The sequence below is a fragment of the Acipenser ruthenus genome, chromosome 9, assembly GCF_902713425.1.
Source record: "Acipenser ruthenus chromosome 9, fAciRut3.2 maternal haplotype, whole genome shotgun sequence".
Lineage (NCBI taxonomy): Eukaryota > Metazoa > Chordata > Actinopteri > Acipenseriformes > Acipenseridae > Acipenser > Acipenser ruthenus.
The window spans coordinates 24701101-24726858 of record NC_081197.1 but is presented as its reverse complement, the minus strand read 5'-3'; the positions used below and the strand labels follow the sequence as shown (position 1 = coordinate 24726858).

General features: G+C 44.0%; 1 protein-coding gene across 1 annotated transcript in view; it reads right to left on the bottom strand.

Moving 5' to 3' along the window:
• The window catches only part of LOC117406232 (dynein heavy chain domain-containing protein 1), a 304176-nt gene that overhangs the window by 94765 nt on the left and 183653 nt on the right, over window positions 1–25758 (bottom strand). The window lies entirely within an intron of this gene.

Sequence of the window (25758 nt, the reverse complement as noted above, 5' to 3'; positions counted from 1 at the left end):
CTATACAGCAAGGATAGTCTATGTGTTTTCAGGGTATTGGAGCAGCAAAAGTAAATCAGCCAAAAGCACCACTTCACTTTTAATATGTAGTTCCCAAAACTCTTAGGTGAAATGTAGAAAAAAAGTCAATACCTGGCATACATTTAACCCCACCCTGGTCACTCTGCCTGCAGAGCACAGACAAACAAGACCTAAAATTAATTTGTTTGCTGCAGTCCAGATGTAATTCAATGGGATTTAACACTGAATGTTAAATAGGTTGATAAAGTTAAACAAGATGATCCTGGTTCTCAGCGGTAGAATGTTGAACTGGCTGAAAGCTCCCTTACGTAACCTACTGATGTCGTTTTCAATGATATGAATTGGTTCTTTTGACACGGTGCCTCCACCTGGATGATGCCAACACACTTACACAAAGGTGCCCTGTAGCAATTACCCAGGACAAATAAATACAAGCCCCAAAATTAGTAATAACCCATATATAATGCAATGTAATTCAATTAAAATACGGTATGGAAACCAGAATTTGCAGTATATTAGAAGTCCTGATGAAAGTAATGGAAGTATAGTTATACACACTCGATACTACTAGGGTATTTAAACAAAATATTAATAATGTCAGTGTTCCAGTACACCTAATAGTAATATAAAAAACAGATATACTATACAATTGCAATAAAAACAGTTTTTGAGATCTCCGTACACCTGGGAAAATAAAATAATAAATATTATTTTATATATATATATATATATATATATATATATATATATATATATAGTAGTGGGCCTATAGATAAAAAAAATAAACCAAAAAAATGATCTCGCACCAAAATGTAAAAGAGGGAAAAGAAAAATACCACACAAGTGACGATTTATGAAAAAAAATGAAAAAAGAAAAACACAGTACCGTGCTTTCAAACCGACAATCAAAAAACACAATCCTCAAATAAAATGAACAACGTGATTACTGATTATGAAAACCAAAAGAAAAACAAAACACAATAATATAAAGGAAACTTACACAACACAAATGTACATTGTTCCTTTAATATATATATATATATATATATATATATATATATATATATATATTAATCATAGTTAAGGTTTGAACAAAGGTTCTGTTTAGCCCTTTGCGGTCCATTTATTAATCGCGCGTCAGACACGTCAGGTCTAATTAATTTTCACACGCGCAGTTAATTTTAGACGCGCTGTTTAAAAGTATTTTTTTCCACAGTCAAACAGGTTTAAATGGCCCTGCATATCAACAAAGCACTCACTAGGCATCTCCAGCCCCGCCCCACCCTTTCGTTCGCTATAGCTTTCACCTATGTAAGAAATAAATAATAATAATAATAATTAGGGTTACCATATGGCTCCAGATTAACCGGACGCTTTGAGACAGACCAGAATTTCAAAATTCCCCCTAAATTGAAAGTAATTCACGTATAAATGAGCTCCACCTTTGCTGAGATTAATCCTGCTGTGGTGGAATTGCTTGGGCGCAGCAAACAATTCACACTGATCAGCTGCGTCTGATCAGATCTTAATGAACGAATAGCTAATTTATCGATAGAGCAACGAGATGATGATGAAATTGTATTTGCAGAATAATATGGGTGATTGAATTTTAACAAACAGAAAAAAATAGCGACTGGCTGCAATTCATTCTTGGTATAATACAATTATTTGACGCGCATGCGTGTATTTAAGCACCATTCTTAATTGTAGCTAAGGATGGTTCATTTACACCTTCATTTATTTCAATTTAGGGGCAAGTTTGAAATCCCGTTCTGTCTCACAGCGTCCGGTTAATCTGGAGCCACATGGTAACCCTAATAATAATAACAGTCGTACATACCGATCGATCATCTCCTGATCACTCGTTTTATCACCAAACTCCTCAATAATGCGATCCAAGTCATTATTTTATTACTATAACATCTCAAAAAAGCTCTGCAAATGTCCGTGTTCTCTGTGCGCTGATTCAGTCAGCCAGCTTGTTTACTTACGACCGCCCCGTTATCTGATACCAGATACCATGTATGACTATTCATGAGATACGCCTTTTTTTTTTTTTTTTTTTTCGACTTGTCTCGGCTCCTGTCGCTCCCACTCGGCAATTGAATGGATTTCTCTGCTTTTTCCGGAGAAAAAACGACTAGAAACGATAGGTTGCAGATGCAACCCCGGTTCCCTGAAAGAGAAAATAACCATTAAGGTATGGGACATTGCCGTCAGGCAGTAGGGATTGGCTGAGCTTTATGTCAAAGCTGCCGATAGGCCTCCGCGCAAGCTGCCGTGTAAGCCCGCCCCCCTGGGAGCTTACTATACGCAACGCGCGGAGAGTCACTTCCTCTTTTGCCCTTCAGGCCGTGAAGGCTTCCAGAGCGACCTCGCGGCTTGATGGTTATTTTCTCTTTCAGGGAACCGGGGTTGCATCCGCAACCTATCGTTCCCTTTCAAGTCGAAAATAACCAAGCCGTCGCGAGGGAGGATTCTCGGCAGTAGGACAGACTTACGTCATAACGCAACTGCGTAGGCAGTACATCTACGCATATGCGGAGCTGCGCCTCAGCGTCTATGCTCGCAATGACACCTGTCCTAAGGTGGAATAGTCACACCATATTGTCAACCACTCTACACGTCCGAAACCTGAGGCGTCAGTGGAATGTGCCTTCAACTGCCCTGGTGGCGGAAGGCCCATAGAATCATATGCTAACTGAATAGCATCCACTATCCAATGAGAAAGGCGTTGCTTAGACAACGGCTGACCCAAAGTCTTAGAACCATGGCATATGAACAGCTGTTCTGTTTGCCTCACAGTCCTTGTGCGGTCAATATAACACCTCAATGCCCGCACAGGGCAGAGCATGTGTAACTGCTCTTCCTCTGGGGAAGAAAAAGGAGGAGGATGGAACGCCATCAACTCGACTGGTTGGTTCATATGAAACGGGGATATGACCTTGGGTAAAAAGGCCGGATTTGGATGCATGGAGACCTTAGAACCGTCTCCTGTGAAACGAGTACATGATGAATGCACCGAAAGTGCATGTAACTCGCCCACGCGTTTTGCTGATACCACTGATAGCAAAAACGCAGTCTTTATAGACACAAACTTAATATCCACACTGTAAGGGCTTCTAGCACCACATCAAGGCTCCATGACGGTAAACTGGTCGTCCTTGGAGGCCGCAAGCGTCTTGCGCCTTTTAGGAACTGAGATGCCAGAAAATGGCAACCAGGTGATAACCCGTCAATGTGTACATGGCAAGCCGAAATGGCGGCTAAATACACTTTAAGTGTAGAGGGAGATTTCCCCTCATCCAGCAGCTTCTGCAGAAACTGTAATATCACTGCCATAGGGCAGGAAACCGGGTCATGGCCCTCAGCCGGACACCAACTTTGAAACAATTGCCACTTATACGCATACTGTGACCTAGTAGAGGGCGCTCTCGCACTCTGAATAGTCGATATAACCGCCGTCGAAAGCCCTAAGGCTGACAGGCGCGCCCGCTCAGGGGCCAAGCCCATAACTGCATGAGTTTGGGGTTTGGGTGCCATAGCCCTCCTTGGGCTTGGGACAACAGGTCCGCTCGCAGAGGGAGCTCCCTCGGGCGACCGTGCAACAACTGCACCAGACTCGGGAACCATATTCTCCGAGGCCACCGAGGAGCGATCAGAATCACTGTCGCTTGCTCTACCCTGACCTTCTCCAAGAAGGCGGGGAGCATCGGAATCGGTGGAAATGCATACAGGAGCCCTGGCGGCCATTCGTGAGCCAGTGCATCGACTCCTAGGGGGCTGTCGAGGTCCTTCACCGAGAACCATAGGGGACAGTGCGTGGTCTCTCGCGAAGCGAAGAGATCGACTTGCGCTGTGCCGAACCATTCCCAAATGCGCTCTACCACCCGAGGGTGAAGACGCCATTCGCCTGCAAGAGGACCTCCTCTGGACAGGAGATCTGCTGCGTAATTGACTCTGCCCGGTAGGTGAACCGCACGCAGAGAGGCTAAACGCGGTTGTGCCCAAAGCAACAGCCGTGTTACCATCTGGTGAAGACCGGGGGACCGCAAGCCGCCCTGGCGGTTGATATACGCCACTACCGTGGTGTTGTCTGACCGCACTAACACGTGCTTGCCTAGAAGCACTGGCAAGAAGTGCCGAAGGGCGAGGTCCACCGCTCTGAGTTCCAGAGCATTGATGTGGGCCGACCTCTAGGGTCCTGACCACACTCCGCGAGTCCCCGACCCATTCCAGACTGCTCCCCAACCCTGGTTGGAAGCGTTGGTCGTAATAACCTCCCTTCGGAAGATGGGACCCAAGCGTACGCCCTGGCGGATGTTCGACGGAACTTTCCACCAGCGCAGTGCTTCCCAGCAGGTTCGGGATACCCTCAACCTGCGGTGTTTGTCTCTCCGTGGATGTAACGCGAAGGCATTGAACCAGGCCTGCAGACGTCTCTGGTGTAGTAAGCCCAAAGGAAGGGCTTGCGAGGCGGCAGCCATCAACCCCAGCATGCGCTGATACAGCTTCATGCTGACTGTTTCTCTCAACCTGAATAGGGAGAGACACCGCTCCAGCGAGGCAACTCTTTGTGTTGACAGGGTCGCTTCCATGGACACAGAGTCCAGATGCAGACCCAAGAATTCGGTCTGTTGGCTCGGCACGAGGCGGCTCTTTTCTGAATTGACCTTCGACCTAGCCGCTGAAGATGGTCTGTAACCATCACTGTGTGCTGTGCCAACTGCTCCTTTGACTGCGTGCAGACGAGCCAGTCGTCCAGATAGTTCAGCAGTCGGAGGCCTTGAGCCCGCAAGGGAGCTAAAATGGCATCCATACACTTCGAAAAGGTTCGATGAGCTAGACACAGGCCGAATGGCAGGACACAAAACTCGTAGACCCTGCTCTGAAATGCGAATCGTAGATACTTCCTGTGACCCGAACAGATGGGAACGTGAAAGTACGCATCTGTCAGGTCTACGGTGGTAAACCAGTCACCCTGCCGGACAGACTGGACAATGTGCCTGTGCGTAAGCATCTTGAACGACAACACCCGTAGGTATTTGTTCAGTAGTCGCAGCTCTAAAATAGGGCGGAGCCCGCCGCAATTTTTTGGCACTAGGAAGTACTTGGAGTAGAACCCCTGGTCGGTCAGAGCAGGGTCTACTAGTTGAATGGCACGCTTCTTGAGCAATGCACATTCAGAGCTGAGGACTGAACCGAGTCCTTCACTGCAGTTACCACCACTCCCCTGAAGGGGGGAGGGGGGGGGGGGTTTAACCGGAACTGAAGGGTGTACCCGGTGAATATAGTTTTGCGCACCCAGATGTCGTCGGTGCATTGTTGCCAGAACAGAAGCTGTGGAACAGTGTAGGGGTGGGTTAACGGCTGCCTGGGTTTCTCAGGGCTGCTTAGGCTGCGCTCGCTCACGAGGGGCCTGGCCAGAGCCACGAGGACGCGATCTGCCACCTCCTCTAGGGCGCCACCCTCCGCGCTGCGGTCTTGCAAACGCGGGTTGGCTGTGTGCCGATACACCCAAAGGGGCGGTTTTACTGCCCTGTGGTTGCGCCTGCTGCTGCGGTGGTGCCCTGCGCCACTGGCGCTCCTGTGGCCGCCTTGGCTGGAAGGGTTTGCTTGGCCACATTTTTGCTAACTGCTGCGACGCCTCACGCGCCTTGACAGAGCATTGCAGCATCTCCTCAACCGCTGGGCCAAACGTGTGCCCCGGTGATATCGGAGCATCTAACAATGGGGCCTTATCAGGCTCCTGTATCCTCGCCTGCGAGAGCCAGAGCTGCCTTCTTGCCACCACAAGAGAAGCAATGCTCCTGCCCTGTGCTTGCGCATTCAGTTGAGCCAGCTTAACCAATAGCTGCGCAACTGCACCCAGCTCGGTCCTAAGGGCCATCACGGATGAGCGCTGCCTGGTAGACCGTCAGGAGGCTGGCCACGTTAGACAGCCTAACTGCCTCTGTAGCCGCGGCATACCCCTTTTTTAGGTGGGCCTCTGTAATCCTACACTGCCTGTTAGGGCAGGAGGGGTCCTTAGCCAGCCCCGATAATGTTGGCGCCTTTACCAACGCGGCGAACGCAGCGCCCACTGGCGGAAAGGACGCTAACCCAGCTTCGCTCGCCCCGTGCATGGTGAAGGCCGAAGCCTTGCGAGAAGTTGCAGGGGCGGAGGCCGGGGCCCCCCAGGTCATCCTGTCCAGAATGCTGGGATGCCACCTCAGGCTCTGTGCCCTCTTCAAATAGTTGTTAGCTCTGGAGCCCGAGGTGCCACATTCGCTAGGGTCATGAGGAGGGATTGCTGTCCCATCATGACCTCCATGAACTGTGACATTTTGGAGGTGAGCTCAGCCACTCCAAATGTGTCCTGATATTGCCTGCCCCTTCGAGGGGAGTGAGAGTGCCTTCTACGGCGAGGCGATCGAGATCTCGATCTAGACTCCCGACGGGGACGTGCCCCGTGAGAGGAGGGACTGCGGGAACGTTCCCGAGCATGCCTGGCTGGGGACCTCTGACCAGCTGTAAGCTGGGAGGACGGGCTCCGGGGGAGCTGTGACGTCACCGGCGGCGTCAAAATAGATGTCGGTGGGGCCGAGACGGTATGGGACGACCCCGAGGATGGGGAACGACCCCCAACCGCCTTCCTAGCTCTCTGGCGTAGGGTGCGTGTCTGGAATCCCGCACATAGATGGCAGTATGCCCTATCTGCCAGGGCAGATGCGGCATGGTCCGGCCCCAAACATGCGACGCAGTCCTCGTGTGGGTCGCTGGCAGGCAACTTGGCCTGGCAGGTCACGCATCGGTGGAAGCCAGACATCGTGTCTAGCACTCGCAAGCACTGACGAGCAGTAGCGAAGCGAGGAGCACCGATGTGCGTGCCTTCGAACGCCGAAGTGTCGAGCACCGAAGTGCGTGCGTCAAACGCCGAAGCGTCGAGCACCGAAGTGCGTGCGTCGAGCACCGAAGTGCGTGCGTCGAGCACCGCCGCGTCAAGCGCCGAGGTGCGTGCGTCAAACGGCAAAGCGTCGAGCACCTGAAGTGCGTGCGTCGAGCGCCGCCGCGTCAAGCGTCGAGGTGCGTGCGTCGAGCGTCGAGCACCGAAGTGCGTGCGTCGAGCGTCGAGCACCGAAGTGCGTGCGTCGAGCGTCAAGCACCGAGCACTGAGCGTCAAGCACCGAAGCGTCGAGCACCGAGCGTCGATGGAACGTGCACCGAGCGTCGAGCACCGAGCGCCGAAGCGTCGAGCGTCGAGCGTTGAGCACCGAGCGGCGAGCACTGAGCGTCGAGCACTGAAGCGTCGAGCACCGAGCACCGAGCACCGAAGCGTCGAGCACAGAGCGTCGAGCACCGAGCCCCAAGTGTAGAAGCACTATGCACCAAGCGCAGAAGCGCTGCACAAAGCGCCGAAGCGCTGCACCAAGCGCAGAAGCGCTGACACCAAAAGTGCCAGAAGCGCAGGTACCGAGCGTGGAACGCTAGCACAGACGCCTACGCGTCAGCTGACCCGCCAAGCGGAGACGCTAAGTGCTGGTACGGTGTCTGATGCTGTGCAATACTTACTTGATGGTGCTGGGGATTTTGCACGTTGGTGGTTATCTTCCTCTGTATAGTGAAAGGGAATTTTTTTTTTTGTTGGACGCTGCAGCAATATACAGAATAAATATATAAGCAAGATGGTGTAGTATACAATTACCACGTGGCAGGTAGAACGCGCCGCGGTGGGGAAGGAAGACTGCAGAGCCCGAGGATGCAGATATGCGCGTGGCCTAAGGCCAACGCAACACGCGTCCTAAACAAAAAACATATACAATATATATAAACAATATATATTACACACAATATTTTACAAAAACCCAAACACAATAATAATAATAAACAGAGGAAAGACGGGGAGACCACGAAGAAACCCGATGCCGAAGCAAAGCGTGAAGGAATTATATAATGTAAAAACAATATATAATCCTAAAACAATAATAATAATAATAATAATAATAATAATAATAATAATAATAATAATAATAATTACTCCGAAGAGTGTAACTGAAATAAACTCGGAGAAGGGGATAAACCAGCTTCTCAAGCCTAAGCTTATTGAGTACAATCAGTTAACAGCTCTAAGTCCTACCGCTACTGAGGCTGAAGGCAAAAGAGGGAGTAACTATCCGCACGTTGCGTATAGTAAGCTCCCAGGGGGGCGGGCTTACAAGGCAGCTTGCGCGGAGGCCTATCGGCAGCTTTGAATAAAGCTCAGCCAATCCCGACTGCCTGACGGCAATGTCCCATACCTTGATGGTTATTTTCGACTTGAAAGGGAACCTGTTTTTTGCGTTGCTATAATGATGTCGGACCCAGTCCGACAAAGGACCTGTGAGGAATAATTGCAATGTCGGACCCAATCCGACAATTGACCGCAAAATAAGTCGATTTTAAAACCAGCTCAAAAGGGGGGTAAATCCCCATCGATATGCATGAAAATTGGTGTATGTGTGGTCGGATTGACAGGCTCAACAAACCCTGTGAACGGGGTAGCATTTGGTGAAATACTTTTTAAGATACAGCATGGCGATAAAAACAGCTGTTTAAAAAAAAAAAAAAAAAGAAAAATTAAGACGCTTTTGTATACACCTGTATCTCAAAATGTACTGCTAATTAAGGAACCACACTTGGCATACACATAGTCCCGGGAGTGCAGATGTGCAACAGGGTATTTAGATGCAGCAGTGTGGAATAGTGGTTAGGGCTCTGGACTCTTGACCAGAGGGTTGTGGGTTCAATCCCCACTGGGGGACACTGCTGCTGTACCCTTGAGCAAGGTACTTTACCTAGATTGCTCCAGTAAAAACCCAACTGTATAAATGGGTCATTGTATGTAAAAAATAAATAAATAAATAATGTGATATCTTGTAACAATTGTAAGTCGCCCTGGATAAGGGCGTCTGCTAAGAAATAAATAAATAAAAATATATTTTCGGGGGGGTCCTGGTTTTACCGAAATTGAACCAAAAAAGATAACGGTCTGATGTCACATGTCTGACGTCAGTGCTTGGCAGCGTTGCTTTCGACCGTTCCATTTCACTGAATAGGGAAACATTGAATAGCCTATAGTTCAGCACACACGGGTCAGATCTGTGTTTCTGTTTGGATAAAACTGGTAATCAGTGATAATAATTAGTGTTTGTGCCTTCAGTACTGGGGAAACTAATAATAATTTGTTCATTTAGGAAATACGTTTTTCTCCTCCCCCCTCACTTTATGATACAGTCGGGAGTTCATCGAAACTGTCCGTGTTCCATTCCACACACACAGCGTCAGCGGTCAGAGAAACGAACACGTGAAACAGAGAATGCAGTGGCACTTTACAGTATTACCCTGTTAGCTGGGTTGTATTGTCGCTCACCAAAAAAAAAAAAAACTTTCATAACTAAAGGGGGAAAGAGGTGCCGTGGCTCAGCCCTGGAGAGCCCTGGCACAAATTAAGAACTAGTTAAATAATAAAATGTAAGCCTCCCATAAAGGCGTCGACCAAATGGATAAAAAATAATAAAGACGACAATGTATTTGTTATGACACCTCCTATTTTAAACTCCAATGTTTTTTTGTTTATTGAAGATCGTTGTTATTGAGTTTGTGATTATTTGTTTCTATCACAGTTGTAATTTGCTTTGTTAAACTAATGATCTGACTGACAGCTTTACATGGCCAGGCTTGAACAAAACTGTTCGTCGAGGAACACATTGATTCACATAAAATAAATACATACTGCCTGCTGGATACGAAAAAAGAAAGAAGTCTGTCAATACTTGTAAACGCAATACTGTAAATGGTTCTGATCTTGTATAGCGTAGGTTCTAAAAAAAAAAAAAAAAAGTGAGAAGATAATGTTTTGCCAAATAGAATAAAATACAAATGCATACTATTATATGTATGCGTGTTATATATTCCATATTTAAGCACATACATTAAACACTTTCTGCTCTTTGTTTACTGTATATCGCTGCCAAAGGACGTTTGAGATTTTTTAAATTAACAGCGCACGCTGGTCCACGAAGTTGTTCTTCAACTGCTACAGAATGTTTGATACCTTCTTCACAACACGAAGTAATTTACTGACAGGTGGGTAAAAGCTATTATTAATCATTTGTGTTGATTTAAGAAACCCCTGAAATAAGGATGTATCAGACAGCAGTAGAACACCCACGAGTAAAATAAAAAGTTATTGAACTTTTGTTAATGAAATGGGTCAATAACAACATATTTTTTAGAAAGTAAGACATGGCTGATGACGATAATCAATCGGCATGAATTGAGAACATAAATAAATTAATATACTACTCGCAGCGAGTAGTCTAAAGCCGGTAAAAAAAATAAAAATAGAAATACTAAAACAAAAACAAACATTACAATACAGTATATTATTAATAGTGACAATACAACTGTAGTAATATTCGTATTGCAATTGTTTATGTGTAAAACTCGTCAAGACAGTACAGTAAAGTACAACTATACAGAATTCTATTCATTAAATTTCGAGTAAACTTTTGGGCAAATCAATTTAGAAATGCATGTAACCTGTTATTGTTATTGTTTCATTTTTAATAAATACTCTTAGTATATCACAGATTATTATATACATTTTCAGATATCCAAATCACTATACAGAATTCTATTTATTACATTTCAGAAACCTTTTTTTCCTTTGGTGGTTGGTCCAAATATCTCCTATCTAATTCAGGTAAGAACTGACAAGACTTGAAAGATGGGCCTGACAGATAGAAGAGAGAAGAAGCAACGGCAAATCCAATATGGCATCAAGACCTTAAATTGCACACAACGCATCCTTCTGCCTAAAAACCTGCAGGATTCTTACATGATCTTTCTAGAGAGAGTGGACAGAGCCACACAACATGAAGAATAACTGTTCCCCGGCAGTACTGTTCAAATAATGTCACCAGCTCTTCAGCCTCAGATAGAGCCATTGCTGTCCCCACCTCTCCAACCTCAGGTACAGCCGTTGCTGTTGCCACATCTGCAGCCTCAGGTACAGATGTTACTGTCCCCACCTCTCCAGCCTCCAAGGCAGCCGTTGCTGTCCCCACCTCTCCAGCCTCAGGTACAGAGCCATTCCTGTCCCCACCTCTCCAGCCTCAGGTACAGAGCCATTGCTTTCCCCACACCTCCAGCCTCAGTTACAGTCCTTGCTATCCCCACCTCTCCAGCCTCAGGTACAGTCCTTGCTGTCCCCACCTCTCCAGCCACCAGGGCAGCCATTGCTGGGGACTCCAGGGACAGTCTTTGCTTTCCCCCCTCCTCTAGCCTCAGGGGCAGGGATTAACAACATTTGATTTTGCCTCAATAAACCTGGCTTTTAAAAAAAATCTTTACATACTTCTTGTTGGTTGTTTGATTTTCCAAGATACCTTCTGCAAAACTATGGAAATTCAATGGGAAAAACTTTGTTAAAGTAAAGTTAAGGTTTGTTTGCAAATGTCCAAAAGGTTAGGAAATTGCAAGTTAAGGTAGCCACGCAACCTTAACTCTGCACCCTTATGTGTATGTTTCCTGTCACACTTGACATCACATATGACATCATCAATGACATGGGCAATGACATCACTAAGCACATGACAAATTCACCCCGAAGACTGGCCGTATGGAAGTCATTGTGATTGGTAACATGTTCAGTAACTGCATTCCCACAATCTTTGCTGTGAAGCTCGATATTTCGCCAGTGTTCTAAATAAAACCAATTAACTCAGAATACAGTAGAGCTAATTAATTAGTTGGGACCCTCCACAAGCCATATTTCTCCAAACTCTAATACTGGAATCCACAACATTGGCTTTCTTGTATGACCTACACTGTTTCACATGGCAAAAGGAGTCACTGCATTTTCTACAGTATTATTATTCATTTTTTTTTGCACTGTTACCCATTCTTTTTTCAAACTTTACAGTTCAGTAAGAATTCTTGCTAACATAATCTTATGGCTGGAAGCCAATTATGACATTGAAATGTTTAGTTACAATTGCAGATTTCTGCAGTTCAATGAAGTACATAAAGCAGAAGTGGATTGTAATGCGTGGATTTTATGCTTCCAAGAAACATAAAACACCGCTTTGTGTACCACAGTATGTGTGCCACAGGCTGGAATCGGGCAGATTTGTCTTTGTGAAGGACGCATGAATCAAGCCCAACCCCATTGAAAACCCCTGGAATGTGATCAAGAGGAAGATGGATGGTCACAAGCCATCAAACAAAGCCGAGCTGCTTGAATTTTTGCGCCAGGAGTGGCATAAAGTCACCCAACATCAATGTGAAAGACTGGTGGAGAGCATGCCAAGACGCATGAAAGCTGTGCTTTAAAATCAGGGTTATTCCACCAAATATTGATTTCTGAACTCTTCCTAAGTTAAAACATTAGTATTGTGTTGTTTAAAAATGAATATGAACTTATTTTCTTTGCATTATTCGAGGTCTGACAACACTGCATCTTTTTTGAAATTTTGACCAGTTGTCATTTTCTGCAAATAAATGCTCTAAATGACAATATTTTTATTTGGAATTTGGGAGAAATGTTGTCAGTAGTTTACAGAATAAAACAAAAATGTTCATTTTACCCAAACACATACCTATAAATAGTAAAACCAGAGAAACTGATAATTTTTTCCAGAGCTGTATATATATATATTACAGTCCTAATTAAATTAAAGCGCTTTATCGGTATAGTTGGTGCATTTGACAAGAAGAAAACAGCTGGAGGTCCCAGAAGGTATTTAAAACTTTGTAATCCATAAAAATATTAACAATGACAACAACAAAACAGTACCCTTCTGCCTCTTTCGGATTAAACACAGTTCCTAAGAGGGCTCAAAAAAATCTCCAGCAGCAAAGAACAACAATAAAAAATATTAAAACTTCCTTCTATTTACACAAAAAAAAAAAACTGGCCACAGCGGGCAATAACATGTTCGTCTTCACCCTGTATAGCAAATGATTCCAGTTCACTGGGAACTTAATTACAACATTTTCAACTGTTTATACAACAAAAAAAAAAGATAGAAGATAAAAAAACAAGAACAACCCTCCTGGAAGGACATAATAGCCGAGTGCCTTTAAGAAACCGGGTAGCCAAAAAATGCGCACCCGGAGATACCGAATCTACCGGGACATGGCATGCAGAAATAGCCGGTAAATACACCTTCAAAGTGGAAGGTGACCTTCCAGTATCAAGCAGTTCTTGCAGAAACAATAAGATAACTGGCATGGGGCAAGAGATTGCGTCATGGCTTCTAGCCAGACACCAAGCTTGGAAATACTTCCACTTGTAGGCGTACAACGACCTAGTGGCATCTGCAGTAGCATTCTGCAAGGTACCCACAACTGCGTCTGATAGCCCTAGGGTTAACCAGCGGTCCGTTTCAGGGGCCAGACCCATAGCTGGAACCTGCCTGGTTCCCGGGTGCCTCTCGCCTGACTGAGGAGATCCAGGTAAAGTGGAATCTCCTAGGGCTGGCCTTGTAAAAGCTGGCACAGGGTCGAAAACCAGATTCTCCTGGGCCATCTGGGGGCCACTAGGAGAACTGACGCCTTCTCCAACCGGACCTTTTCGAGAAAGGCCAGGAGCAGCTGTATAGGAGGGAAAGTGTACAAAAACGCATTGGGCCTTTCGTGAGCTAGGGTGTCAATGCCGAGTGGACCGCCTAAGTGGTGGAGGGAGTACCACAGGGGGCAGTGTGTCGTCTCTGCCGAGGTGAAGAGATCGACCTGCGCCCTCCCGAATTGTTCCCAAATGCGCTCCACTACCTGAGGGTGGAGTCGCCACTCTGACAGAAGGGGACCCTCCCTCGAGAGGAGGTCCGCTGCCCAGTTCACCGCTCCAGGAATGTGCGTCGCCTGCAGGGACAGCAAGTTCCTCTGAGCCCACAGCAAAAGCCTGATTGTAATGCGATGCAACCCAGGGCACCGTAGGCCACCCTGGTGGTTGACATACGCCATCACTGTTGTGTTGTCCGTCCGGACCAACACATGTGTACCTCTTAGCACTGTGAGGAAATGGTGGAGACCGCCTGTAACTCCAGCATGTTTATATGCAGGGAAATCCGGCGGTCCGACCAGGGAGATACTGAAATTGAAGAAGGAATCTATGAAAAAGACCTAGGAGTTTATGTTGACTCAGAAATGTCTTCATCTAGACAATGTGGGGAAGCTATAAAAAGGTCAACAAGATGCTTGGATATATTATGAAAAGTGTTGAATTTAAATCAAGGGAAGTAATGTTAAAACTTTACAATGCATTAGTAAGACCTCATCTAGAATATTGTGTTCAGTTCTGGTCACCTCCTTACAAAAAGGATACTGCTGCTCTAGAAAGAGTGCAAAGAAGAGCAACTAGAATTGTCCTGGGTTTAAAAATGCATGTTGTATGCAGACAGGCTAAAACAGTTTCTGGCACAATATGAGGGTGACCTGCGATCCCTGTCAAAACAGGGAGAAGCTACTTTGTATAGCTGCTACTCTGTCTTTCGACAGGTATACATGCATCATACTGGAGTCCAGCCGGAGCCCCAAATACGTAGTTGTAACAGAAATACAATGATTCTTGGTAGTAAATCTCCCTCCCGACCTGTGAGGGCGCTAAGCAGTGAGAACCTTGGCTAGAAAGGGGGCGGCACTCCAGTGCATTAACTCATTGACCCGGAAGGGAAACAATGTGGCAGTCACGGATTGGAGGGGAGGCTGCACTCGTTTACCTAGGGGTCATGTGTGACGGCATAAAAGGGGATGGAGAGACGCAATCTGTTCCTTCGCTTTGGTGTGTGATTTGAACCTGAAAGGACCCGTGAGAGACCCAGTGATACAACCTATTTTGAGTGTTTTGCTTGTTTGTATATAATTGTCTTGTTTGTTATTATTAGATGGAGCTGTCGCCAAGGGCCAGCACAAAACCCGGAACAGCGCTTCACTTTTGTCACGCATAAACTTGTATCACCCACCACGAGCACTACAGCATGCACCCAGGACTGGTGACTGTGTTTGTACATTGTGGGAAAGATACGTGTGTTTATTATTTGGGACTGCAACCCGTTTATTTATTACAGTGCATTACACATTGTTGTGTATTGCCTGGAGTTATTATGTTTGGTCACCAGACCGAGACTATAATTAAAAACCTTTTCCAAATGGATTACAACTCTCTGTCTGTTAATTACGCACTGCATCACTACTGCACCAGTACACAATCTACCACTTTTCCACAGTAATGTACTGCACCAGTGTAAGCTACTCAGAGAAAGGATCCTTGAGGAGGTCCAGAAGCATTTAAACTAGAAAGAAAGGGGGGAGAAAACAAAAAAACCAGAAGGGAGACCACATCAAAACAAGGGCAACAACTCAGGTAAGACCACTATTAAATGTATTTATCTTAATGCTAGAAGTCTCAGAAACAAAATGTTAGAACTTGAAGCTACTGCACTAACAAGTAACTACGATGTGATAGGTGTTACAGAAACTTGATGATCTGAGAGTGATGGAGACGAATATAATATTAGCGGGTACACACTATATAGGAAAGACAGGCAGGACAGAAGAGGCGGAGGGGTAGCGCTATACATAAGAAATAGTCTTGAAGCCCAGGTGTTAAATCAGGACAAAGAAAACAATGCAGAATCAATATGGGTCAGAATAATGGACACAAATTCAAAGGGCATAATAATAGGAGCATGCTATAGACCGCCAAATTCAGACGCTGAGCAAAATAATCTGTTATACAATGACATTCGAAATGCGTGTAGAAAAGGAGAAGCCATACTAATGGGGGATTTCAACTTCCCCCATATAAAATGGGAAAACCCGATGGGGGGCACGACGGACGAAATTGAAATGGTGGAAATGACAAATGACTGCTTCCTAACGCAATTTGTCAAGGCACCGACTAGAGGGGAGGCATGCCTTGATTTAGTCTTTTCAAATAATGAAGACAGAATAACTAAAACAGAGGTCAGAGAGCCATTGGCAAACTCAGACCACAACATGGTCTCATTTGAAATATTTTTTAAAACCACAAAAGTAAATACTAAAGCTAAGGTTTACAATTATAGAAAAGCAAACTATTGGATTGGAGTAAATTAGAGAAAACATCCACAGAAAAAGGATGGCTGTTTTTTAAAAATGTAGTACTAGAGGCGCAAAACAATTACATCCCAAAAGTAGACAAATCTAAATCTCAAACAAAATGGCCAAAATGGTTTAATAGATCAATTAAAAAAAATATTCAGCGAAAAAAGGCACTTTACAGAGCGTTTAAAAGGGACCAAAAACAAAGCACACAGAAAGAGTACTTGGAACTGCAAACACAAGTCAAAAAGGAAGTTAGAAAGGCCAAGAGAGAGATAGAAATCAATATTGCTAAGGGGGCTAAAACCAATTCCAAAATATTTGTCCAATATTATAACAGCAAGAGAACATTCAAAGAGGAGGTTAGATGTCTAAGAGACACAAATGGAAAAATCATAGATGAAGAAAAAAAAATAGCAAATATATTAAATGATTACTTTTCACAGGTTTTTACAAAGGAGGACACGGACAACATGCCCCACATGTCGACCTGTTCCTATCCAATTTTAAATAACTTTAGCATAACAAAGGCAGAAGTGTTAAAGTTACTAGGAGCTCTTAAAATAAACAAATCCCCTGGGCCAGATGAGATCCTCCCAATAGTACTCAAAGAAATGAAAAAAGTTATTTACAAACCGCTAACCAAGATCATGCAACAGTCTCTTGACACAGAGGTTGTACCGACAGACTGGAAAATAGCAAACGTAATACCGATCCACAAAAAGGGAAACAAAACCGAACCAGGTAACTACAGACCAATAAGCCTGACTTATATTATATGTAAACTTATGGAAACTATAATAAGATCCAAAATGGAAAATTACCTATATGGTAACAATATCCTGGGAGACAGTCAGCATGGTTTTAGGAAAGGGAGATCGTGTCTAACTAACCTACTTGACTTTTTTGAGGATGCAACATTGAAAATGGATAACTGCAAAGCATACAACATGGTTTATTTAGAGTTCCAGAAAGCTTTTGACAAAGTCCCGCATAAAAGATTAATTCTCAAACTGAACGCAGTAGGGATTCAAGGAAATGCATGCACATGGATTAGGGAGTGGTTAACAGGTAGAAAACAGAAAGTACTGATTAGAGGAGAAACCTCAAAATGGAGTGAGGTAACCAGTGGTGTACCACAGGGATCAGTATTAGGTCCTCTGCTATTCCTAATCTACATTAATGATTTAGATTCTGGTACAGTAAGCAAACTCGTTAAATTTGCAGACGACACAAAAATAGGAGGAGTGGCAAACACTGTTGCAGCAGCAAAGGTCATTCAAAATGATCTAGACAGCATTCAGAACTGGGCAGACACATGGCAAATGACATTTAATAGAGAAAAGTGTAAAGTATTGCATGCAGGCAATACAAATGTGCATTATAAATATAAGACAGGCTAAATATAAGAATTGAATCTATTCAGTCTTGAACAAAGAAGACTATGCGGTGATCTGATTCAAACATTCAAAATCCTAAAAGGTATAGACAATGTCGACCCAGGGGACTTCTTTGACCTGAAAAAAGAAACAAGGACCAGGGGTCACAAGTGGAGATTAGATAAAGGGGCATTCAGAACAGAACAGAACCAACTCCCCAGTAATGTTGTTGAAGCTGACACCCTGGGATCCTTCAAAAAGCTGCTTGATGAGATTCTGGGATCAATAAGCTACTAACAACCAAATGAGCAAGATGGGCTGAATGGCCTCCTCTCGTTTGTAAACTTTCTTATGTTCTTATGTTCTTAAGCTGACTCTTTGCATCATTGACGGTGAGGCCCAGCCTTGCCAGATGCTTTGTCACGACCGCCGTGTGGGCCACTGCTCCCTCTTGCAACCGGGAACAGATCAACCAGTCGTCGAGGTAGTTTATTACTCTGATCCCCTGCAGCCGCAAAGGGTCCAGGATAGCGTCCATGGGGCTAGGGAAGGCCCACAGTGGCAGCACAGCGAACTTGTAAACGCTTCCCTGAAAGGCGAAGCAGAGATACTTCCTGTGCTCTGGACGAATGGGAACGTGACAGTACGCGTCCCTTAAGTCCACGGTGGTGAACCAGTCGCCCGCCTGGACGGACTGGAGAATGACAGTGGGTCAGCGTCTGGAACCTCTTTTCTTTTAAGAACCCATTGAGAAGCCTCAGGTCTAGGATGGGGCAAAAGCCACCATCTTTCTTGGGCACCAGAAAGTACCTCTAGTAGTACCCCTCTTTGTTTATTTAGCAGATGCCTTTATCCAAGGCAACTTACAGAGACTAGGGTGTGTGAAGTATGCATCAGCTGCAGAGTCACTTACAACTACGTCTCACCCGAAAGACGGAGCACAAGGAGGTTAAGTGACTTGCTCATGGTCACACGAGTCAGTGGCTGAGGTGGGATTTGAACCAGGTCCCTGGTTACAAGCCCTTTTCTTTAACCATTGTTATCGTTATCATTGCTCCAGGGCAGGGACACCGTCCCTCGGGCAAAGGGACTGGAGGTCACAGACTGAAAGCCTCTGCCTTTTTCAGCAGTGCCTGGAAGGTAGGCGGAGGTGTCTGACTCTGGTTGTTGAGCGGCCCGGGGAAGGGCCTAGGTCCCCCGGGGGTGTACTGAGGGTTGTGGTGGTGCAAGCCCCTTGCGGCTTTAGGCCCTGTCAAGAGGCTGCGTTGTCCCTGGCGACGCTTGTGCAGGACGGGGCTGGTGGCCTGGTGCATGGTGGAGCCCGGGGAGGGCTGAGGTCTCTGTCTCGCTGCAGCGGGTCATTGTGCCCTCAGCAGGGCCTGAAGCTGTCGAACAGAGGGGTCTCGATTCCGACTCGATGGTCTCAGGGGGAAGGCTAGCCCCCTCGGGTCGGCTAAGGCCAAGGCTGGGCCGCCCTTTATGTGCAATGTCCCGGGCCTGAGGTCTAGTTGCCCACCTGTGTAGCACAGGAAGTCCAGGCCCAGTATGCAGGGGTCCTGTACAGCCGCTACCCAGACAGGGTGGTGTACTGTCTGTCCAGCTACTTTAATAGCAAGGTTGCCCTTCCCTTGCATTGGCGCTAGCTCTCCTGTCACAGTGTGCAACTGCATGGTGGTGGGTTCCAGCCGGACCCGATAGAGAGTAAGGACATAAGAAAGTTTACAAACGAGAGGCCATTCAGCCCATCTTGCTCGTTTGGTTATTAGTAGCTTATTGATCCCAGAGTCTCATCAAGCAGCTTCTTGAATGATCCCAGGGTGTCAGCTTCAACAACATTACTGGGCTGTTGGTTCTAGATTCTCTGTGTAAAAAAGTGCCTCCTATTTTCTGTTCTGAATGCCCCTTTATCTACTCTCAATTTGTGACCCGTGGTTTCTTTTTTCAGGTTAAATTGGTTGTTTGTTTAACCAATTCATCGAGTAAATTAAAACACTCATTTGTACGCAGTCTCAAATCTGAAAAGCTAAAGTAATACCTTACTTGGGGCTCACACCAGGGACCACTTCCAGTAAAAGATGTATAAACCGCAGTGGGGAAAAATAAATAAATAAACCCATATATATTTACACACTTTTTCTGATGCTAGAACAGCGTATAGGGAGTGTTGATAGTTTCACCCTAAACTTACACACTGAAAGTGGGTGGTGGGACCTGGTGGCAGGTGCTGCAGCTGGGTGCTCCATGGTGAAAGGGACTGTATTGGTGGCCCGCCTTGTCCCATCTATGCGGGCCCCCTTGGCATTTCCCTGCAATTGCTGTGTCAGGTGTTGCGGTGCAGTCCCTGTTGCTTGGAAGTGGTGCTGTAGGTGGCCGTTCTGGCCGCAGCCCCAGAACAGCGGGTGAGGCTCAGGCATCTGGTTTGGCTGGGTGATCACTGTCCTGATGAAGGTGATGAGCTCTTTAGGCCAGGTGGGGTCGATGGTGTTGTCCAGGGCTTCCTCTTCACTAGTTTGGGCCATGCAGGCTCTGGGTGGTGTGTGGTCCAGCCGCCTCTTCTGCTGACTCCTCTTCCCCCCAGAGGCCCGGTCATGCTCCCCCTCCCGAGCACAGCCTCGACTCATTCTGCATGCGAGCTCTAGGGAGGTTGGGACAGCAAGCCAGACCTATTGATGCAGGGCAGTCAGGGTCAGTCCGCGGACAAATGCCTCCATGGCCAGGTCCTCCTGTGTGGCTGATGGGTACCCCCTTTGGGCCAGGTACCTGACATCAGCCACCAGTATGCTTGGCATCATTTACCTCCACTAGGCTCATTCTCTCGCCCATGATCAGTGCGGGGCCCATGTCGGGGCTTAACTTTATGCTTTCTCATCAAACACACACTCAGTTCAGCGATCAGTGTCTTGTAACTACTACAGCAATTCATGTCGATGGTTTTTAAACAAGGAAAAGCCTCTTGGTTTAGACAGGCGATTACGTTGCTGGCTTTTTCTTTATCTGTCCACTCATTTATCATTAACCATTATTTCGAATTGTTTCAGAAAGTCTTGCAAACCGGCCTTACCGTCATACTGTAGTTGGCTGTAGTAGTACGACAGTCACTCTTGAACTTTAGGACTTAAAGGATGTGTTGTCAATTCAACGCTTGTCTTCTTTCTATTCCTTAAGGATATTATCTTCAAGTACTGCTCATCCTTGTTAGACAGCTTTTTGGGTCTTCCAGTCCTGGGTTTGTCAATTACAGATGATGTTTCTCTATACTTGTTGATTATGCTTCGGATACCACACCTTGAATATCAAGTAATGCAAGCTATTTCACTCAATGTTTGCCTCCTTTATGCAAGTCAAGGTTGTTATAATAGTAGAAATCACTAGTGGAGACTTTGAGCAAATTGGTGATGCTCATAATGCATCAGAGTAAAAAATACAACATATCTCTAAGACTTACATGGTGAAGCTCTCAATGGTTGCATGCCAAGGAAAAAGCCACTCTAAGGAAAACGTCACACGGACAATCACTTAAAGTTTGCAAAACAGCATTTGAAAGATGGATATGAGTTCTAGTCAAAGCTTTTGTGGAGTGATGAGACAAAAATCGAGCTACAGTGGTTTGCAGAAGTATTCACCCCTTCAAGGTTTTCACATTTTGTTGAATTACAAATAATGTATGCACAGTTTTTCAAACAAATTTTTTTTATTCAAAGCTGTAGTGGTTAAACTGAGCACTGTTATATGAGGAGGAGGTTAAATGTCTGCAAAACTTGCAAAAAGAAATGTACAAAATAAAATGCACTGGTTGCATAAGTATTCAGCCCCTTAAGTCAGTACTTGGTAGAAGCACCTTTTGCAGCAATTACTACCGAGTCTTTTTGGATAGGTCTCTACTAGCTTTGCATAACAGGCTCATGAAATTTATGCCCATTCTTCACGGAAAAATTACTCCAGTTCTGATAAGTTTGTTGGGGATCATCGGTGGACTGCAATTTTCAAGTCTCGCCGTAAATTTCCGATTGGATTCAAGTCAGGACTTTGACTGGGCCACTCAAGAACATGAATTCTCTTCTTGTTCAACCACTCCAGTGTGGCTTTGGCTTTGTGCTTGGGGTCATTGTCCTGCTGAAATGTGAATTTCCTCCCCAGTTTTAGAGTCTTGGCTGACTCAAACAGGTTTTCCTCAAGGATTCACCTGTACTTTGCACCACAAGCTTCCCAGTCCCTGCTGAAGAGAAGCATCCCCATAACATGATGCTGCCACCACCATGCTTGACAGTTAGGATGGTGTTGACTGGGTGATGTGCAGTGTTGGGCTTGCTCCAGACGTAGCGCTTGGAATTTAGAATGAAAAGTTCAATTTTTTTCTCGTCTGACCACAAAATCTTTTTCCACATGTATGCAGTATCATCTACATGCTTTTTCGCAAACTCCATACATGCTATAAGATGAGGCTTTTTGAGTAATAGCTTCTTTCTTGCCACCCGACCATACAGGCCAGCTTTGTGTAGGGACTGGCTTATTGTTGATGTGTGAACACTGACTCCCATCTCAGACACAGAACTTTGCAGATCTCTCAAGGTCATTGTTGGCTTCAGAATGACATCCCAAACCAGTTTCCTGCTTGTCTGGCTGCTCAGTTTGGGAGGGCAACCTGATCTGGGTAGTGTCTGGGTAGTATGATGCATCTTCCACTTCTTAATGATGTGCTGAGAGGGATAATCTGCGCCTTTGAAATTTTCTTGTACCCTTCTCCTGCTCTGTGCCTCTCTACCACTTTATCTGACTTGTTTCGAAAGCTCCTTGGTCTTCCTGGTTGCTTTGTTGGATCACTATGTGAGTTGCAGCTTGAAAGTCTTTATATACCTGAGGGAAATTAAACCACTTTGAGTACACACAGGCTGAAACCATTTCACTAATTTTGTGACCTTTCAAACAAATCAATTGCACCTAAGCTGATTTAGGGCTGCTGTAGCAAAGGGGTTGAATACTTGTACAACTGAGATTAATCTGTTTTTCTCTGTAAATCTTACTTATTAATATTCTATATGCATTTTTTAACTTTGTCAATGTGGAGTAGTTTGTAGTATTCTACATGTAAAGTCTAATTTGAAAGTGTCGTGGAGTACGCTTAGGTGCCAAGAAAATGTGAAAACTTTGCAAGGGGTGCATACTTCTGCAAACCACTGTATTTGGTCATGCTGACAGTCATTACGTTTGGAAAACGTCTGGTAAGGCGTACAAAAAAAAGAACACCATACCTACTGTCAAGCATGGAGGTGGTAAAATGGATGGTAAAATGCATCATCTGAAATCCTCTGCTACAAAACTTGGTTTAAAGTGCAACTGGACGTTCCAACACAACAACGATCTAAACATCAAAATCTACTTCCGAATGATTGAAGAAGAATCAAAGCAAGGTTCTGGAATGGCCTAGTCAAAGTCCTGATTTAAATCTGATTGAGAATCTTTGGTATGAGTTAAAGAAGGCTGTGCACAAGAGTCCTTGGAATTTGAATGAACTGGAACAATTTTGTGTTGGAGAATGGTCAAAAATCACTAAAGAATCATGCCAAAAGCTCATTGACAAATATCCTAATTGTTTAAAAGAGGTTATTATTGCTAAAGGTGCTTCAACTAGCTATTCATTTAATTTTCCTTTAAGTAAATAATTGTAGACATCTATTTGTTGTAACTTTTTTCCTCATCCACAAAAGCAAAACTTTTGCTAAAAAGATTTTTCCTATAATTATTTATTTTCGGGAAATTTCTAGAAATTATACATTTCCATTGGGGTATGTAAACTTTTGACTACAACTGTTTATATATATATATATATATATATATATATATATATATATATATAAACAGTTGTAGCTGAGCTTTGCCTTCACTGGACTGCAAAATTAAAAAAAAAAACAGCACACAAAGAAAAAACCAGCAAGCAACACAAAACACCCGCTTGCTTCCTCAGCTACCTCTGTTTACTGAGGTGCTGAGGCCTCCTTTTATGTCAGGTGGCTGGGTGCTAGTTGATTACTAATTACTCCCACCTGACACAATAAACCAGGGCAGGGAGGAGAATTTCACATTAAAACCACATTACCCATGGAATACAGAGGTAAACACTTAGCAACACAAACTACTTCATAAAATCAGGATAAAAACTTTATTTTTTAACGGATCCATATTCTAATAGCGCTCCTTCGGGTTCAAATGCTTAAATACATTTAACATTTGCACTCAATTGTAATATTTATACTATAGACTAGATTTATGTCTCATGTTCATCATACTGTATACGCGGTATGCTGTATGGAGTATTATATAGGTTTCACTAATAGATGATAACTAGCATGTTTTTTATAATGGTCTCATTACTGAATTGCTGTAGTGTATAATAAAGTCATGTGCATAGGGGCAGATTTTTACATAAAGACTGTAATAAGCCAGTTGACACATTTCAGTAGCTGATCTCACATTTTTATGTCCCTGACCCTGGGTGAAAAACAAAAAAATGTGTTGGGATGCAGTGTTTTATGTAGACCTCTTAGAACAGTCCTGTTACACCTGTATTATACCAGGCTGGTTGCCTTTTTTGTGTGGTCTCCACTTCATGGGTTGCTGTACAACATATTTCCTTCCATGTGTGTAGGACTTTAGAAACTGATACTGTAGTAGATTCAGGTAAAAACTATGGAAATTCAGTAACAAAAACTTTGTTAAAATAACGTTAAGGTTGTAGTTCAAAATCACAAAAGTCAGAAATGGAACATTAAGGCACGCAACCTTAACTCACCCCTATGATGCCTATGTGTCACATCAGATATGATTATTATTATTTATTTATTAGCAGATTATTTTTTTTACATACAATTACCCATTTATACAGTTGGGTTATTACTGGAGCAATCTGGGTAAAGTTCCTTGCTCAAGGGTACAGCAGCAGTGTGCAGAATATTGTGCCATCAGTTGTTCTTAGGAACATAAAAGAATACACTGACAGAATAGGTTCTACAAATATTTGCAATAGTACATGTAAAGTGTGTAAATACATGGACAAAAGTAAAAATATAATTAAACATAAGAACAACACATATCCACTAAAAACTGATGCCTACTGTAAAAATAACAATGTTGTTTATGGAATAGCCTGTTAAAAATGTGTTGCAATAAAATATGTTGGAGAGACTGGAACAACTTTATATAAAATAATTCAGAACCACCTTTCATTAATTAGAAATAAGAAAATTAGTGAACCAATAGTACCGCACTTCACCAGTCAAGGACATGACATAAATAATACAAAGTTTGTAGTATTAGAACAGCTAAAATTAGACAATGGAACATATAGAAGAATAAAATTAAGTAAATGGATAAATAGACTGAACACGATTATGCCAGCGGGACTCAACAGAAAATAATGAACTTATTAACTACAATAAATATATAACATTTAAATAACTAAATAAACAAAATTCATTCAAAAGTTGTGCATGCTGATGCACTGGGGAGGCTAAATCAAGTCTGATCCTCAGAGCCAGCATTGCATGATAATATAAATATAAGTTTATATAAACTAATGTTAATTAGAATTAATACATATTTAAAGATAGAAGTAAAAATGATGTCACAATATACAGATCATCATTATATTATGCAAGAATAAATCATGGATTTGAATATAATAACAAGTCGTTGTCATGCCGTCAAAAACCTACAAATACCTCCAATCTTTTGATTCAAACACATGCTCCCTTGAGAAAGATATGTACAACATATCAAAATGTTGGGCAGCTGGGTTTTGGAGCTAAAATATCTATCTATCTATCTATCTATCTATCTATCTATCTATCTATATATATATATATATATATATATATATATATATATATATATATATATTGTGATGATGTGTATGTACCAGACAGTAATTTGGAGGCTTTAGGACCATGGGGGGTAGCCACACACTTTGTTGAAACAAATGTAACAAGTGATTCATTGTATAATTAATCGGCAAATGCTGATCAGATGGAAGTGATCAGGTCGGGGTTAAAAAGGGTTTCAGTTTGTGTGTTCGGGGAAGAGGGTTGAAGTGGTGAAACAAGCGTGTTGGACAAAAGGTTTTTCTGTTAACAAAATAAAGGTACGGGTATCCTTGACAACGAAGTTCTGGACGGTGATTTGGCTGAGGTGATTCTTGGAATTAGTTTAAACAGGGGAACAGGCTTACCCTGCCCTGCATTAGTTAACCTTTCTGTTAATC